This window comes from Perca fluviatilis, chromosome 12 (genome assembly GCF_010015445.1).
Source record: "Perca fluviatilis chromosome 12, GENO_Pfluv_1.0, whole genome shotgun sequence".
In the NCBI taxonomy this organism is placed as follows: domain Eukaryota; kingdom Metazoa; phylum Chordata; class Actinopteri; order Perciformes; family Percidae; genus Perca; species Perca fluviatilis.
The window spans coordinates 8169837-8186646 of record NC_053123.1 but is presented as its reverse complement, the minus strand read 5'-3'; the positions used below and the strand labels follow the sequence as shown (position 1 = coordinate 8186646).

Below are 16810 nucleotides of genomic sequence, written 5' to 3'. Positions count from 1 at the left end.
CAGGACATCACATCTATCAGCTGGACGGGGGACAAGATGAGGACCACAGGCATCGAGTGGCACAAGGGGATTGTTTTCCTTGATTTGGAGCTCTGACAGTCTGGGCACAGTTAAGAGTATAGCCATGGAACAGAGCAGCATCCACCTGTAGGCCCTCGACTCTACTACTGTCGTCTCTGGGGAGAAATGTCTGCTATCATCACTCCGTAATCTCTCTAAACATTAACTATTCTGCAGGGCTGTATTGTCATGTAAATAAACTTTTATTTGTAAGATTGCCTGATAGAACTGAATATGTCATAGTGGCAAGCAAATAACGTTATTTAACACGGCCATTGTGACTATGCCTGAGACCCGTCACTTGAGTTGTGCAAAAATGCTATGAAGTCAAAGACCTCCCATACAAATTCTTCCAAATGAAGTCACTTTAAAATACATTTGTAATACAGGAATCTGCTGGATGCTTGTTTTGCATTTTAAAGCTTTGGTACAAATTATCAACCGATTAATTTTTTCTTCAACTCTGCAATGCAAGGTAAAATTCAGTTCAATATCAACAAAGCTCTGCAGAAATACACAATGGAGAATGTGTATTTCACACCAACAATACGACTGAAAATCCATTTTCTCTGCATCATCTGTAGAAGTTACCGGCAGCAGACAAGCTGAAATGTATTACCTACAAAAACAGAGGTCATCCTTAAAATGAATAAACCAACACCAGTTTGATCGATATTTGCTTGAGTACACGATAAAAAAACAAAAACATTATTTATAAAAACTTATAAAGACAGAGATATCTGCAATAAGAGCCGGTAAAATTGTCTAAGTGATAAGGAAAGGTGCTTCAATGCGGTCGGATTCTCCTTGCACCCAATTATCTTTATGGATTCTCCTTCACATCTTTCCTTGACCTCATGATGTTTTCCATCGGGGTTAAGGAAAAGTGCTTAGTAAAAGGCATAGGAGGTCATTTTTTTGGACTAGTCAAGCCCTGGAGAGAAATGTGGGATTTGGGATTAAAAGTATTGGTATCAAACATGGCATACCATGATGAAGCACTTGGACCAGCCCTGTCTGTTGTTGATATATAAATGGGAGCTGTGGAATCTTAAGTGAACCTTCAAACACTTAATTATATAACTTTTTGCCCTTGGTAGTGTTCACTGCTTCTCTACATTTGAGCAGTCTTTTAGTTTGACCGACTGTCAACTACCTCAGTAGGGGTGCAAGATATATCGACTCAATAGCGTTATCCCAATATATTGAAAGCGATTAGTATGCAATATTTTGATGATTTTGTGGAGCGTTGCGTCCCGTCCGTTGCCTGTGTGGCTTAGTTGTGTTTGATTTAGAGCTCGCTTAAAACGCTGTAATGATCAGGTTTCATTGGCCAGTTACCGTGCCGCTTGGGCATGTTAGTGCACGTCAGCGCACGGGGTCCACTACGTGACAAACCCTATGGAGCGTACCATGTGACGGGTGTGCATATTTCAACAGAGTGATAGCGTAAGTGAAGAAATAAATAAATAAATAAATAAAAATGGAACGAATCAGAGAAGCGAAAGAAAAGTTGTGTCCTGTTCTCTTTATTTATATATTTTATTCTGTCCAACCAGTAAAACAAGTCCTGTTCTGTAGACATGGTCCTTATTTATTTATTCATGACTAATGACTAATGACTAAATGACTAATATGACAATAAACCTTGTGTTGTAAGAAAACTGGTTTAATTTGTTATGAATCTATTTTGATGCGTTTTCCCATAACTTTTGTAATTTTACATGTTTAAAAAATATCGAAATTAATATTGATATCGCAATATTCATAACCGATATCGCAATATCACATTTTGTCAATATCGTGCAACCCTATACCTCAGTAACAAAAAGGACACAGTGATAATACACGCACGCATGCACACACAACACACACAACACACACACACGTTGATTTTAATGGACAACCATACACCCATGTGTTGTTACCCTGGCAACAAAAGGCCAGATATTCTAAGTCAAATAAAAAGCAGGAAGTAGCATCTTTCCATGCAGTGTGCCAAGTACTGTGAATAACAAAAGCCCACTCAACTTCCCTTTATTTATTACTAACATTCTTTCAATGTCACTCTCACTCTTGAACCCATGTATTTAACCCTCTGAGGGTATTTTCAGACACACAGATCATTTTGGCATGCTCTTTGACATTGTTGACAATTGGAACAAATGTAGGCTAAGCATGACTTTTTGTATTTAGCACAAGGTCCGCTACAATAATGTCTAAGTAGAATGTATTACATTATTGTACTTTTTTTAAAACAACTGGTAAACCTAAAATCCTTTGAGCAGATGAATTAGGGACAACAGCAAATGCAATGTCAACTCCTGCTCGCAATGTTTGTCTGAGAGATGTATTAAATGGCTATCTGACCTATCCCTTCATCTTTCAAGCTGTTCTGTGATCGCTGGGAGATGCTCGCAAGTCAGGAAGACCTAGCTCATACGGACCTCATACCGCTGATTAGCAGATCACAAAGGGAGAGAGAGGGTGGAAGAAACGGGAGCGCTGACACAAAGGGAGGGGCCAACAGTTTCAACAACCCATTTGCATTCTCCCGTCGTCAAATATCGAGCGTCTCATAACGCAGCTTTTGGAAGAGAACCCAATCTGCAATTGATATTGGATAGGCTGATTCTATTAAGATCAATTGTGATCACAATCTGCCCTCAAAAGTCTTTCATTCAAAGGACTTTATCTGTCCCCAGGGGGCAATTTGAAGCACTGTCTGATTGGGACATCTCTCACTGAAATCCACCTTTCCTATCTTTATGCAAGCAGGGAAATGTATCTAATTTGTCTATTTGTCTTAAGTCTTAACAACCAAAGTATACAGTATACAGGATTTGCAATATTGAAAACTTCAAATTGGTTTTGGCCCTTGCACGCCTCACATACACGGCCAAAAAGAAAACTTTAAAATCAGTTTTCAATCTGTAAGAGAGAACAATAATGAAAAACTTTCAACGTGTGGGTAATTCTACATTTGTTATTAAAATAAATCCAGCGACTACCACAGTATCGTAATATCAGATCACGGAGCAACCTCCCTTGATCTCTACATTTGCGCTGACTCTAACCCCTTCAAGCAAACCTGCTAGGATCCGAAAGGCGATATTACAGCCTCTGAAGGCTGAGTGGGGTCTGGCACTCCCTAACTTCAGGCGATATTACTGGGCAGCTAACTTGCAAAAAATCCTGTACTTGATGAACGACGACTGTGCCTCTCTACCCGTCTGGGTACATTTGGAAAAGGCGGGATCACGCCTCCCGCTGCATTCGGCCCTCTGCTCTCAGCTCCCTCTGCCTTTAACATCTGTGGGCGCATGCCCGATTGTATCCCTCTCGCTTAAGATCTGGAGTCAAGTTAGGAAAAACTTTGGCTTACAGGGCCCTTCCGTCTTGGTCCCACTGCTTAAAAACGATGTCTTTACACCTTCAAGTTCAGACCTGGCATTTAGGTCCTGGCACAATAAAGGTGTCATCAGCGTCAAAGACCTATATGGCTATTACGGACCAACAACGGGATCGTGCTCTGACTACGGTTCACTCATCCTCCACATGTGCTCCTCATGGCTTGAGCCAATGCAAGGTCCTTCATGAAGTCCACTATACAAACGCGAAACTGTCCAAAATATACTCCACTGTCCGGGACGCCTGTAACAGGTGTAACCAGACTCCTGCCAACCATACTCACATGTTCTGGTCTTGCCCTATATTATATTTTAAATTGTATTTTTGACACCTTGAGCAGAGCCTACGATCGCACTATCCCCCCCTAACCCCTTGTCAGCCATTTTCGGCATTTCCTCTGACGCTGGCCTCCCAGTTGCACTAAGGCAGGCCCTGGCGTTTACATCTCTGCTAGCCCGGAGACTGATCTTGCTCAACTGGAGGCTCTCCCACCCCCCCCCCCCTACACACGACCGTTGGATTAAAGAGGTGCTCGACAATCTGAAGCTTGAGAAGCTTAGATCTTCTCTGAAAGGCTCTATCGCAATATTCCTAGAAACATGGAACCCTTTCCTAGAACTCATTGACTCCCTCAGCTTATCTCCTGACGTGGGGGACTGAGCTCCTTCTGGACCACTCCACTTGAACTTATTTTTTAAAAGTGCTGTAGTACAACTAGCAGGAAACAAGTTATAATTTAGGTAAGTTTGGGGACTCTACCTTATTTAATCATTAAATTAAAGATGCAGTAGGTAAGTCTTATAAAACTAACTTTCTGTCATATTTCCTGAAACTGACCCTATGTTCCAGTAGAACTACATGAATTATGTAAAATAAAAAATAAAAAACAGCTCCTCTGGCACCTCCTACAGCCTGTACTGCGATTGGCAAAATTCCACCGCTCCCGGTTGATTTTCTCCAATCAGGGCCACAGGGGTGGTCTATCTGCCTGTCAATCACTGCTCAGGCACGTACACGAATATATAGCGTTCTCCCCTCCCCCCTCCCCGCGCACGAGCTGCAGAAAAGTTTCCCTAAACTCCGGTGAATATTGGAGTGGCTTTTCAGAGGTGGCGTGAGCTCCGTGATTTTAAAGATCTGAAGAACGATGCAGACGTAGCCACATTTCTTCGACAGGTAACATAATTACGATGAATGATTTATCTTTCACTTGGTTATTAGTAGTCAAAAGTCCACAAAGCTACGTTGGTGAGGATGATAGTAACGTTTGCACAGTGGTCGGTCTGATACGATGCTGAAATGGCAAACGTTAGCCTGTTAGTTAGCATCGTTTTACTGTTGGTGAGTAAAGTTAACGTTGTGTTAGTGTTTAGTTATTGAACATGTTGTCTGTCTGACATGCCGGCAGTTCTGTCAAACTCCGTTGTGTGGGAGGGGCTTAGGAGACGGTTTGGGCTGCAGCAGAAAGGGGGGAGGGACTGACAAGTTGTCAATGTTAAAATTTGTTGGCAAAGTTCTGGATCTTCACAATCTTACCTACTGCAGCTTTAATAAATATTTTTGTTGTATCTCTTTTTGGTGTTGTAATTCGTAGACGGCCCTAAGCACTCGTCTTACTGCCGGTAGCAGTAGCAGCAGAGAGCAGAAGCCAGCAGGCAAGTGTTATTTAAATAAATTCCTGGTGTACTTACAAACTTTCCAATCCATCATTTTATGAGTACATAACCTATGTGTACTAGTGTAGAAGTTTGGTATCATTTCGGGCATTATTAGTGGGGTAATGTACAAGATTCACTCTTGGATCCATTAGCGCCTGCACTAAGCTATTCAGCTGATAACGCTAACTCTCCCAATGTTCGACCCAGGTGAAAAAAGCTTCTGGGGGGTTGTTTGGCTCGAGGTCATGGTGCAAAGGACCCTAGGGTGAAATTACTCCGAACCATCACTTTAAAAATAGTAAAAAATAGTAAAAAAAAATAATAGTATAATCGAGAAAAAAAGATTATTTTGCCATGTTCTGTTTTGCAAGAACACTCTTATTTTGTCTTGTGTTCTGAATGACACGCACATGCGCACATCCGAACGCACACATCCGCCCCTCCCGAAGCCGGTCAGGGAGGCAAGTCGTGTGCATATCATCCGCTGGAATTTAAAAACTCGGCGCGAGTAAAGATGGCAGCAGCGTTTGGTGAGCAAAAAAAGGCAACAGCTAACGTTAGCTAACCCTGCGGTCCCTCTGCCTTTGACCCCCCCCCCTGCTGTAGTATACGGTCTATAGACGTTGTATTCCCCCGACACGCTGTATTCACTTACTGTTTAAAACTTTTTCCAGCTTAGTGGGGGTGCATAGGCATACTGCTCAAAAACAACATGAAAAAACATAGTAATGTTCCCTGAGCATTTAGTTTTGTTGTTAAACTGTATGCAAATGAGCAGGGACGTTAAATCACCTGTTTCACGTAACGTTACTCTAAGGTACCGTCTATGTGCTCGATTTTTCCTAAGGTTAGCTAGCAAATAAGCCCACTGACGGCGACATTATTGTTGATATTTTGGCCCAATGTTTAGTAATGCCAGTAGTAGTGGTCATAGTGAGTGAACATGTGATGTGAGATGCACACTGCGTTATGTTTGTGGAACTGTTCATTAGCTGTATAACGTTATGTGTGATATCTGTAAAGCTGAACCGACTCACAGTAGTAAAACAGATTTTATTCTGATCCAAAGACTCTTTCTGTGAGATAAAGGACACTAACAGATTATACCCTGGACACTAACCATTATATCCAAATGTTAATGAGTAATCGTGTTAAATAATCGGGATTTCAATATTGACCAAAATAATCGTGATTATTATTTTTTCCATAATCGAGCCCTAATAAAAAGTTGGAAATAAATAAATAAATAAATGTAACCTGTCAGAAAATGATTGCGGCCCCTGATTGAGTTTGATGATCTGGTAAGTATGGGGTAGGGTGCAGGGACAGTTTGCACAGTCCTGCTGGTTGAGTGTGCCTGTGCACCACAGGATCCTGTCACCAAGCTCGTACCCAACATTATAGTGCCATTAATAGACTTAAGTAGTAACTATTAGAGTGATATACACAAAATGTCAACAAACAAGGATACCTTTCCCAACTGCCAACCTCTTTCAACACTTGCTAACTGAGACTGGGGAGCTAGATGGGTTCAAAGTCAGGACAAGGTACTGGCATAGCACAAAGGACCTAAACCGGTTTAATACTGGGGCTGTGTGGCACAACAGGGTATAAAGGGCTGAATCTGGGAGAATGATTCGCAGCCATGAACTCATTTGGTAACCAAAAGGAATCATCAAGCCTCAAATCACATCAGTTGAGGCTGAGAGCTTCTGTATAGCGGCCCATTAAAAGGTCTGTGTCACTTCTACTGCTTGAATCTTCCTCTTGTCTACTTTAACTGCTTCTCTGGCTCTCTGACCAATATCCAACTTCCTTTTTTGTATTAAGTTGCACAACAGTAAGCCTAATGAGAAAAGGTGAAATAACTGTGTAATGATTAATTTCATTCAGTTTTATGTTTACTTGAACAAAAAAATAAAAATAATAATAATTCAAAATGGATATGGCCCATGTCATTTTGTTGGTTGGTTCCCAACCTGGTGTCCGGCCACGCTCAAGCAGGTGCCATAGATCATAGGGGGTGCGCGAGGCTTTGTCTTTGAAAAATTTTGATTTTCACATATTAACTAAAATCATAATAACAAATCATTTATATAAAAGTCTGTATATAAAACTGAGATACATTTTAGTCCCCACTGAAAAATGGTTGGCTGCACCTGATTGGATGAACGCTTCACTTGTGAGCTGTCTGCTCCCAGATTAAAAAAAGGACCAACATGGCAGCTCATTTGGAAACTTTTGCTTATTTTATGAAAATAGTTGACTGGAATGCGTTTCTGAAACCATTTTAGGCGAAAAAAAAATAAGCTATGCAGTTACTGAATCGGTCTTCATTTCAGATTGGCAACAGTCACTTTAAAAGATTTCAAGAGTTTCGAGAGGCAGCGAATCGAGCTGGAGGTAGCCTGGACCTCAACTTTATGCAAATTAGGAGTGGGCAACTCAAGCAACTAGCTAGCTCATCCTCGTTTTTCCTGCAGTCGGACCATCACTATTTTATGAATGAAACATGTCTGAGAAACGTAAAAGTGCTAATGATACTCATCAATACCGAAAAGGAAAGTAAGGCTATATCTGGAGACTTCATTTTGGTTTTAGTGCCGGTGTGGTTTTAGACAGGTCTGGGCATGTGTCATCTGTGGCGAGAAGCTAGCTAATGACACCAGAAAACAAAACACTTAGGAGACTATCGGCCAGTGGGGGAGGCCTCAAAGAAAAAAGTTTTGGGAAGTGCGGGTTTAGAGGATTGGCAGAGAAAAGTTGTTGCTAACAGGCTTGTGGTGAAACGACTGATTTCCTCAAGTTTTATTAAAACTGTATTAGTGGCATATCAAACGTTGCGTGTATTTGACAGATAGACTGACACATGCACATTGGACTGAGAACAAAGACACAATAATATGCTGAATGGCAGTTGGGGTGAAGGGAAGACCCTGCCAAGCAGTTTACAAATTCCTGCTGGGTGAATGTGTCTTGTGCATTACATGGTCCTGTCACCTCATTTGTCCCTGAGCACAACAGTGGCATTAAACGACCCCATTAGTATCAATTAGTGTGACAACGTCAACAAAATATCCTCAAACAAACAAGCTTTCCCAGTGCCAGCTTGTGCTTAATGATCGAAGGAAGTTGGAAAGTCAGGTCAGGGCTCTGATAAAGCACAATGGAACTGGGCTAAATGAGCTTATTAATGAGATTGCAAGAGGAAATCTTAGGGGCAAGTAAAGAACAAGAAAAAGTGCTCCAAAACGTTGAGTAGGAAGTGATGTGAAAAACTGACCCAAGACAGATCAGTTTAATGAGCTGGATTAGATTCAAAGGCAGGGTATCTTAATCTCAGAAGTTAAGAAGTAGAACAGTGATATCCCAATAAGATTAAATATCCCAATTATTATCTCAATAGCAATATGTAAGTGGCTTTACTAAAGATGTCAAAATCGTATACTAAAACAAACTTGTACTTTTTCACTGATTTAGACATGATTAAAGTAAACCATAATATCTTTGGATGAGCATTAAATTGTGATGCTTTTCATTCTTTCGCTCAATTAAAAATAAATATATAAAGAGATATTAAGTCTAATACAGTAACCATGGTTGTACCTGTCATCTATGCTGATCTATTCAGTCTCATTACTTTGAGTGGTAAGTGCAATACAGTTCTGGCAAACAATGCCAGTGTCAAAAGTCTGTCTGAGTCTATGTCATCCAAAGTTATGGATGATATTAAAAAGTTATGGATTTTAGCTTTAAAAACAACTTAACTACAAAATGAATCTCAGGCTAAATGAATCTCTCTGTCACAAGAAGAGATGGAGGATGAAAACATAAAAGTTAAAACAAGGTGTGACAGAAGAGAATTTTAATTGAGACTTAATGAAGTGGTAAGAGGTGATGGCATTGATTTACCTGTGTGACATAGACTTTAATGCTGCAAAGCAGTGAAGGGAAACTATCTTCTATGCCAGTTAGACTCCTTGGACTGAAAATAAATGTGATTATTACATATAACTTAATATAATTCTATACCTGGCTATGTAAAACTGGCTTTAGACACTGAAGGTACCTGTCTACTGTCTTCTATTATGCATGTGCATCAAAATCCCACAAGATATAATTAGTAGACACTTTAGTTTCACAAATGTGCACACACACACACACACACACACACACACACACACCACATACACACACACTTAAAATATGAGGCTGTTACTTCAATTTACTGCAGTTCAAGCCACCATGAGGGTTTCTTAGAAGAAAGTCACTCTGAAAAACATTAGCACTGATTAAAATTCCTTCAATGTACCTTGGAATCCATTTTTGTTGTAAGTGGAAAAGTTAGGTGTGTGCATTTAGTGTTAGTAAGATTTGTTTTCCAACTGTTTAAAATGTCAGATGTTACTGTCAGTTCCTTAAAGATGCAGTAGGTAAGTCTTATAAAACAAATTTTCTGTCATATTTGCTGAAACTGACCCTATGTTCCAGTAGAACTACATGAATTATGTAAAAAAAAAAGAAAGAAAAAAGACAGCTCCTCTGGCACCTCCTTCAGCCTGTAGTGCCATTGGCAAAATTCCACCGCTCCCGGTTGATTTTCTCCAATCAGGGCCACAGGGGTGGTCTATCTGCCTGTCAATCACTGCTCAGGTACACGCATATATAGCGTTCTCCCCTCCCCCCCTCCCCGCGCACGAGCTGCAGAAAGGTTTTCCAAAACTCCGTGAATAATGGAGTGGCTTTTCAGAGGTGGGGTGGCTGCAGGATTTTAAAGATCTGAAGAACGATGCAGATGTAGCCACATTTCCTCTCAACAGGTAACATAATTACCATGAATGATTTATCTTTCACTTGGTTATTAGTAGTCAAAAGTCCACAAAGCTACGTTGGTGAGGATGATAGTAACGTTAGCACAGTGGTCGGTCTGATATGATGCTGAAATGGCCAACGCTAGCCTGCTAGTTAGCATCGTTTTACTGTTGGTGAGTAAAGTTAACGTTGTGTTGGTGTTTAGTTATTGAACATGTTGTCTGACATGTCAGCAGTTCTGTCAAACTCCGTTGTGTGGGAGGGGCTTAGGCCGGTTACACACTGCACGGGTCTCGCGAGCGTGGCGTTTCTGTTGCGTCTCAGCTGCGTGGATTTTTCTGTGTCCTACATACCAGAAGCGTGTCTGACGCAGCGCTGCTCCTGCTGCTAGGTACAGGGAGGGCTGATCTCGGGACATAGTGCCGACAGATTCAAACTCTGATAAATGGGTAAGTGGGCTGTCTGAACAACTTAGTGTAGCTGTAAAGAGCCTATATAGCCTATCTGATGTTGGACCGTCACTCAGAACACACACTACGTTGTTATCGTAGCCTATCCTACCATTTATATATAGCCTACTGATTTGATTAAAGCAAGACAACGTCGGCAGTATTGACTGCAAAATATGTTACAGAATATTTCTAGGGATGCACGATGATATCGGCACGACATCGGTATCAGCCGATAAAAGCTTAAATGGTCATCATTGGCATCGGCAGATATGAATATTTCTGCCGATAAGCCATGCCGATAGGGTGTCTTGTTTACTATGCGCACATGACGACCATGAACGTAGCATGAGCGCCAGCAACTTAAACTTCCAACATGTCAGCTGTGTGGAGGTATTTCGAATGTAAAACATAACAAACTTGCATGCAGTACTTGTAAAGCACAAAGCTAGAAAATACAGCAGCGACCACCCAAAGGTAAAAGTTGAATTTTGAATGTATTGCTCTTGATAACCAGCCGTTGAGCGTGGTGGAGCCGCGGTATGCTATGTCCAGGCTATGCCTAGCCGGCGCTACTTTTCTGATGTGCCGTTATCTGATCTCCAGACTGTTGTCGCCAGTCACATTGAAAAGCTCCTCGCGGCGCTAGTCATATTAGCTTTACCGCGGACATTTGGACATCAAGCGTGAGTCCTGTTAGCATGTTGAGCCTCACTGCCCAGTGGATAGACAAAGACTTCACCCTTAAAAAAGCTGTCCGACCTACACTCACAGGAATGCTCCGGTTCTCACACAGCAGCTGCAACTGCATCTGCATTTGATAATACGTTTGTGAAAGGGAAGTTAGAAAGAGAGAACGGCGGCTGTCGTAGCTTGTGTTGACAGTGAACGGCTGTTTAGCGTTGCCTCTGATGTAAGGCATTTGGCAGACCTGTTCAAGTAGGAGATGAGTTACATTTTTTATTTGAACATTTATTTTTATTTATTTTACTCCTAAGGACTGAAGTTTGAAGTCTATCTAAGTATAAGTGAAATGTGGCACTGGCATATAATTTATTCTCCTCCAAGTTAAATAATTTAACTATTTTTCAGGAGTGAATGTCTGTCTACATTTGTAAAATGATACATTTATGGTAGAATCAAATGTTGTTGGTCTTGTGTATTGCCTTATCTACAACACATGACTGTAATAAGGTAAAGGTAGTACAGGAGAGATACTTGGATTTCTCTTCAGTAGAATTAAAGTGAACAGTATATCAGGGGAAAAATGTGCATATGCAGCGGTATCGGTATCGGCATCGGCCAAAATGAGTTTGAAAATATCGGCATATCGAATATCGGCCAAAATCCAATATCGTGCATCCCTAAATATTTCAGGTGTATATACAGGTGCAATATTTGAAAATCTTTTCTCTGAAATTTTGTATTACATTTATATCTACATTGATGTCAAAACCTAGACTTTCAAACATCAATATGTCATTTATTAATATGTCTTTGTGTCTAAATGACATATAAACATATTTTTCCTATTCTATTTTGCCTGGAAACACTTCCAACACGCTCGCGTCTCGCATGAAAAATAGGCGTCGGTTCTATTTCTAGCAGGCACGCGTCTCACGCCGGCAGTGTGTAAGCTCTAACCTGTTAACATGGGAGCCGAAATATAAACGGACACGCCACGCAGCTGACACGCTCACACGACGCTTCCAGTGTGTAACCGGCCTTAGGAGACGGTTTGGGCTGCAGCAGAAAGGGAGGAGGGACTGAGAAGTTGTCGATGTTCAAATTTGTTGGCAAAGTCCTGGCTCTTCACAATCTTACCTACTGCAGCTTTAAAATCAAAGTAGAAGAGCTTCTTTCTAAACTCAATTTTGCACAAATATGCAACAATCACACAAAGAGAAATCAGTTAAAAGAGGCAAAAGTATTTATCTCTCCACCATCTGTACCCTAAAAAGACCACAACGTGGCTGGGTAGGCTCAGTGGGTAGAGCAGGCGCACTTATACTGAGAGGTGTATGCCTCGACGCAGAGGTCCAGGGTTCGAATCCGACCTGTGACAATTTCCTGCATGTCTTCCCCCTCTCTCACCTAGCTGTCCTGTCAAATTAAAGGCGGAAAAGCCCCAAAAAAATAAAAATAAAAAAAGACCACAACGCTGACATGTTACATATGGGGGGCAATGCCTGTCTAAATGAGCTTTATATTATAATAAACATTAAACATTTGGACCAGAGCCTCCACCACCACCAACTACTCCACCTGAGGATCTCAGTTGTGAAAAGCCAACGTCACGTGAAGTATCCCAGCCGTATTTATAATTGGGAAAAAAATGTTTGTTAGTAACTGGTATAATGGAAGAGAGTGGTTGCAGTCCTGGGTAAAGGCAGACACGGCTTTCTGTTTCCCTAGTAGGAAATGTTAGCATGTGCCAATGTTGATTCAACTTTCACCATAAAGGGATATTGCAACTGGAAGCATGCGATTGGATCTAACAAAGGCTTCTAAAGAGCATCTGATCTGACGATGTGATGGGATTTTACAAACGGCTTGGCTGAATACTCAATCCTGATTGGTCTAAAGGTGGGCACTCATTCTCGGTTCAGGGACACCTCCTTTCACCAAACTCATTTCAGTGTTTCGGGACTTTTTGAAGCTATAGATAGTCAGACAGACATAACCAGAGAGACTCAAATATATTCCTCCTTGTATGCATAACCACATTGAATCCCTCCCTTCTCACTCACTGCTTGGTATAACATCAACAGACAAATGGCTAAAATGTAGCTGTTTTCACAGACTGCCAATTGTGCAAAGAGATGCTCTGGGGAAAAGAAAAAAGAATATCAGACACAATGTCGACAAAGAAGATCCAGTTTTACTTCTGCTTCAAACAGGATCTCTGCTCTCCATAGAGTCATCCTTTGAGAGAAGCACCCTGAGCCAATTTTTTTTTTTTTTAAAGGGCTGCAGTGACCTTGTTCCTGTGGGGCCTGGAGTTTACGAGAGCGCAACAGCAGTCCTCCAGAGCTTGTAATGCTGAGGGAATAGTTTCCACTAGTTAAGGCTTAAAGGAGTCTTAGCAGAGCAGAGGCACAGCCGTGCTGCTACGACACCAAAGTTGTCTTCAGACTCGCCGCGGTTAAGGGGAAAGTTAAGAGAAAATATTGAGTTTTTGCAACGCTTATTGTTGTGAATGGTATTAGACATCCAAATGAAGCCTTCACATTGTTTAAACCCCACTTTCAGATTTGTGAACCCTTTATTTTATTAATGAAGGCTGAGTTTACTGCGTTTTCTTCATTCAGACAACTATAGACCAGGTCTAGCCTAAAAAAACCCTACTGTACATTTACACTTGTCAAACCTTGACTTCCATTTCAGATTTAGGAAAGCTTTATTCCATTTGTGACAAAAGAAAAATGGCAATATCACTTCTTCTTTTTTCTCCATCTACACCACATCAGACCAGGTCCAGATAAAAAAAAACAATACTAGACTTGCCAGATCTATTAACCTATAGAAGCTAAAGACTGTTTAGAATCAAGGGGGTAAGCTTCTCCTCACAATGCGTAGCTCCTATGGTTAGCATTCCATTGACTGCCATTCATTTTGACGTCACTTTGACAGCGAATAACTTTACATCTGAAGTGTTTAAAGACTCTGAAATGTGCATTGTTTATTTCTAAAGAAACACGACAATGTATGAAAGGCTCCATTACCTTGTATCTCACGTTATGGCTCCGTAGCAGACGTTTTTGCAAAAGGCTAATGACTCTGTCATAACCAAGTGACTTACTGTCGCATAGTAGAGGAATTACTGTATAGTACAGGAGAAGCCTGCAGGCAGTTTCGACTCACATTAGCTGTTTAAGTTTAATTACTAATGTTAACTAGCATGTTAGTTAGCAATAATTAGCCTGTGCCCATGTTATCTCCTTACATATACCTACGCTCTCCGTCTCTGTAAGATTGGGAATGATTGAGATTTCTCTTGGCACAGCTACCAGAAGACTTACAACTTTCGACAGTTATCTTTGCTCCCACCCCCCCTTTCTCCTCAGTTGGAGGCTGCTCAGTAACGCTCACCGGAAAAGTGCTTCTAATATCCTTCACTGGTCTCCGTCCAGAGCAACGGGATCGGTTGGTCCATCCTATATATACTGTTTATGTTTAGAACACAGTTTAAAATTTGTGAAACCTTTATTCCATTTGTGAAAATAGAAACTTACATTTTTCATCCATACCACATCCGACCAGGTCTACATCAAAAACTATTTTCCTTAGACTAATAGAATAAAATAGAAGGTTTTACAAATCTGACACTGTGTTTTAAACGGTTACTGGAGTCTACTTGTTAATCAAGTAGGGTTTTTTTAAAGCTACACCTGGCTTATTGTTTTCTGGACATTTTGGCTTTCATTAATAAAATAAAAGTTTCACAAATCTGAAAGTAGGTTCAAACAGCTGTAAACCTTCTCCATAACTTCCGAATCGGAAGCTGCGAACTGGAAACTAACTTCAGCGTCGCCCTGCTGCTGCTCTCTTGTGTTTACACTTCATGAAGACACAAGTTTATACCCAAAGCTGTGGCAGCGGCGGTTCAACCTCAGCAGAAACCTAGCTCCATCAAACACATAGTGCTTTCTCCTCTTTTTTCTCTCTCTCTCTCTCTCTCTCTCTCTCTCTCTCTCTCTCACACACACACACACACACACACAGGTACTGACTGTTTATTGAAGAAAAGTGTGTAACGTTGAAGGATAATTTTGAGCAGAGATAACATTACTAGGAGACAACCTCTTACTGCACTAGTACAGTTCAACGCGTGACGTGCCTCACTGGTAAACAAAGAACTGGAACTAGCGACACAATTCCCCAATACATCGGTTAACACTAACCTCACTCACACTTGGAATTAAAACAACATGACAACGTATATGGCGCTGTGCACCACTCATAAAAAGGAAAATGAAAAGTTTTGTTGGGGGGGGGAGAGAGAATAGTATCGTCCGCTGTCCATAAACGTCACTTTTCCGACAGACGAGTCTGAAACAGGCTTTAAAATATAGCTATCTTAACAGTGGGATTAGAGTCCTACTCAAATCGAGCAGCTAAGGTGGCGCGGTGTTGCACAACACGTATAGTCGACAGCTTTTTTTTTTTTTTTTAAACCACTCCAAATTGGTAATGCTGAACCACAATGCCTGTGTGTTGGCAACACTGTCCTTCTGCTGAATATAAACTAGCCAACGATACGAAAATAAAAAGTCAAGTGAAGAAGAATGGGAGTAGGCTAACTTAGTTTGACTCCGAGGAGGAACAGCGCAGACACCTAACGTTAGGCTACAACATAAACATACTTTCTGAGACATGGTTGAACGTCCAAGCCAAGGAGAAGACTGTATACTTGTCTTTTACAGTGACAGAAAATAAACACTACCTGAATTGAGCACCCCTGGGGGGCAAATGGCTATATCCCCTCCAGTCTCCAGGAGCATCCACAGGCAGGGTTTTAGGACCCGTCGGTACTGTAAAAATCATTCAGCCAACAGCTCCGCCATACTGAATCAATCACGTGTCGGGACGACCTCCTGTATTTCCGTAGGAGGCGGGGTCTGCAGGACAGGATGACTGACAGCTGAGAGGAAAATAATGGCAATGAGAGTGGATGAATGAACGAAGTCTGTCATTTTTTTGCTTTCCATGTTGTTGAAGAAGACAATATGCCACACAGGTGTGTATCGCTACTGTTTGTGTATTAGTTCTTCCAAATCAGCATTGAGTCACACTGAGACTTAAATGTTTAATTCATGTGGGCTTCTTATGTTTGGGGTTTCCAAAGTGTGGTCCGGGGACCTTAGGGGTCTTTGAGAGGTTTCCAGGGGGTCCACAACAAAAAGGGGAATACTTTATTTTTTACTATAATTCCATCCATACGTAACAAAATGACAGACTGTATGACTATCATATGTTTCATACACTTTCTGTAATAAAAAGACCTAAAACCAATAGTCAAATGGGGAACCTGGGAAAAAATCTATTTACATGGGGGTCTGTGGTCTAATTTGTGTCAGTTTAGGGGATGTTGCTTTACCACCATCATTATATTGTCTTGTTTCATGAGACGGTGGTACTCAACAGTGAGTAACTGTATTTTGTTACCCATGTTATCATTATAATGTGAGTTACTGTATTTTATTACCCATGTTATCACTATAATATTCATTTGGTATTCCAGTAGGCCTATGCTGCTGATGCTCAGTATATTGAATGTATTCTACCTATTTTTTCCTCTTCTTTATATTACAATTTCCTAAATTCCATAGAGACATAATGCATAGTGATAGGCAACTACACAGTATATAGGCCTACATTTTATTCATCTTATGTTGTAATAAATGAATTAAATGTGAT

General features: G+C 41.0%; 1 protein-coding gene across 5 annotated transcripts in view; it reads right to left on the bottom strand.

The window, feature by feature from the left end:
• The window catches only part of hdac4 (histone deacetylase 4), a 145199-nt gene extending 129252 nt beyond the window's left edge, over window positions 1-15947 (bottom strand). For all 5 annotated transcript variants that reach the window (XM_039817948.1, XM_039817949.1, XM_039817950.1 and 2 more), the window contains exon 1: window positions 15837-15947. The gene's annotated coding sequence lies outside the window, so the exon portion shown is untranslated. The remainder of the gene's footprint in view (window positions 1-15836) is intronic.
• Between the last annotated feature and the right edge of the window lie 863 nt (window positions 15948-16810).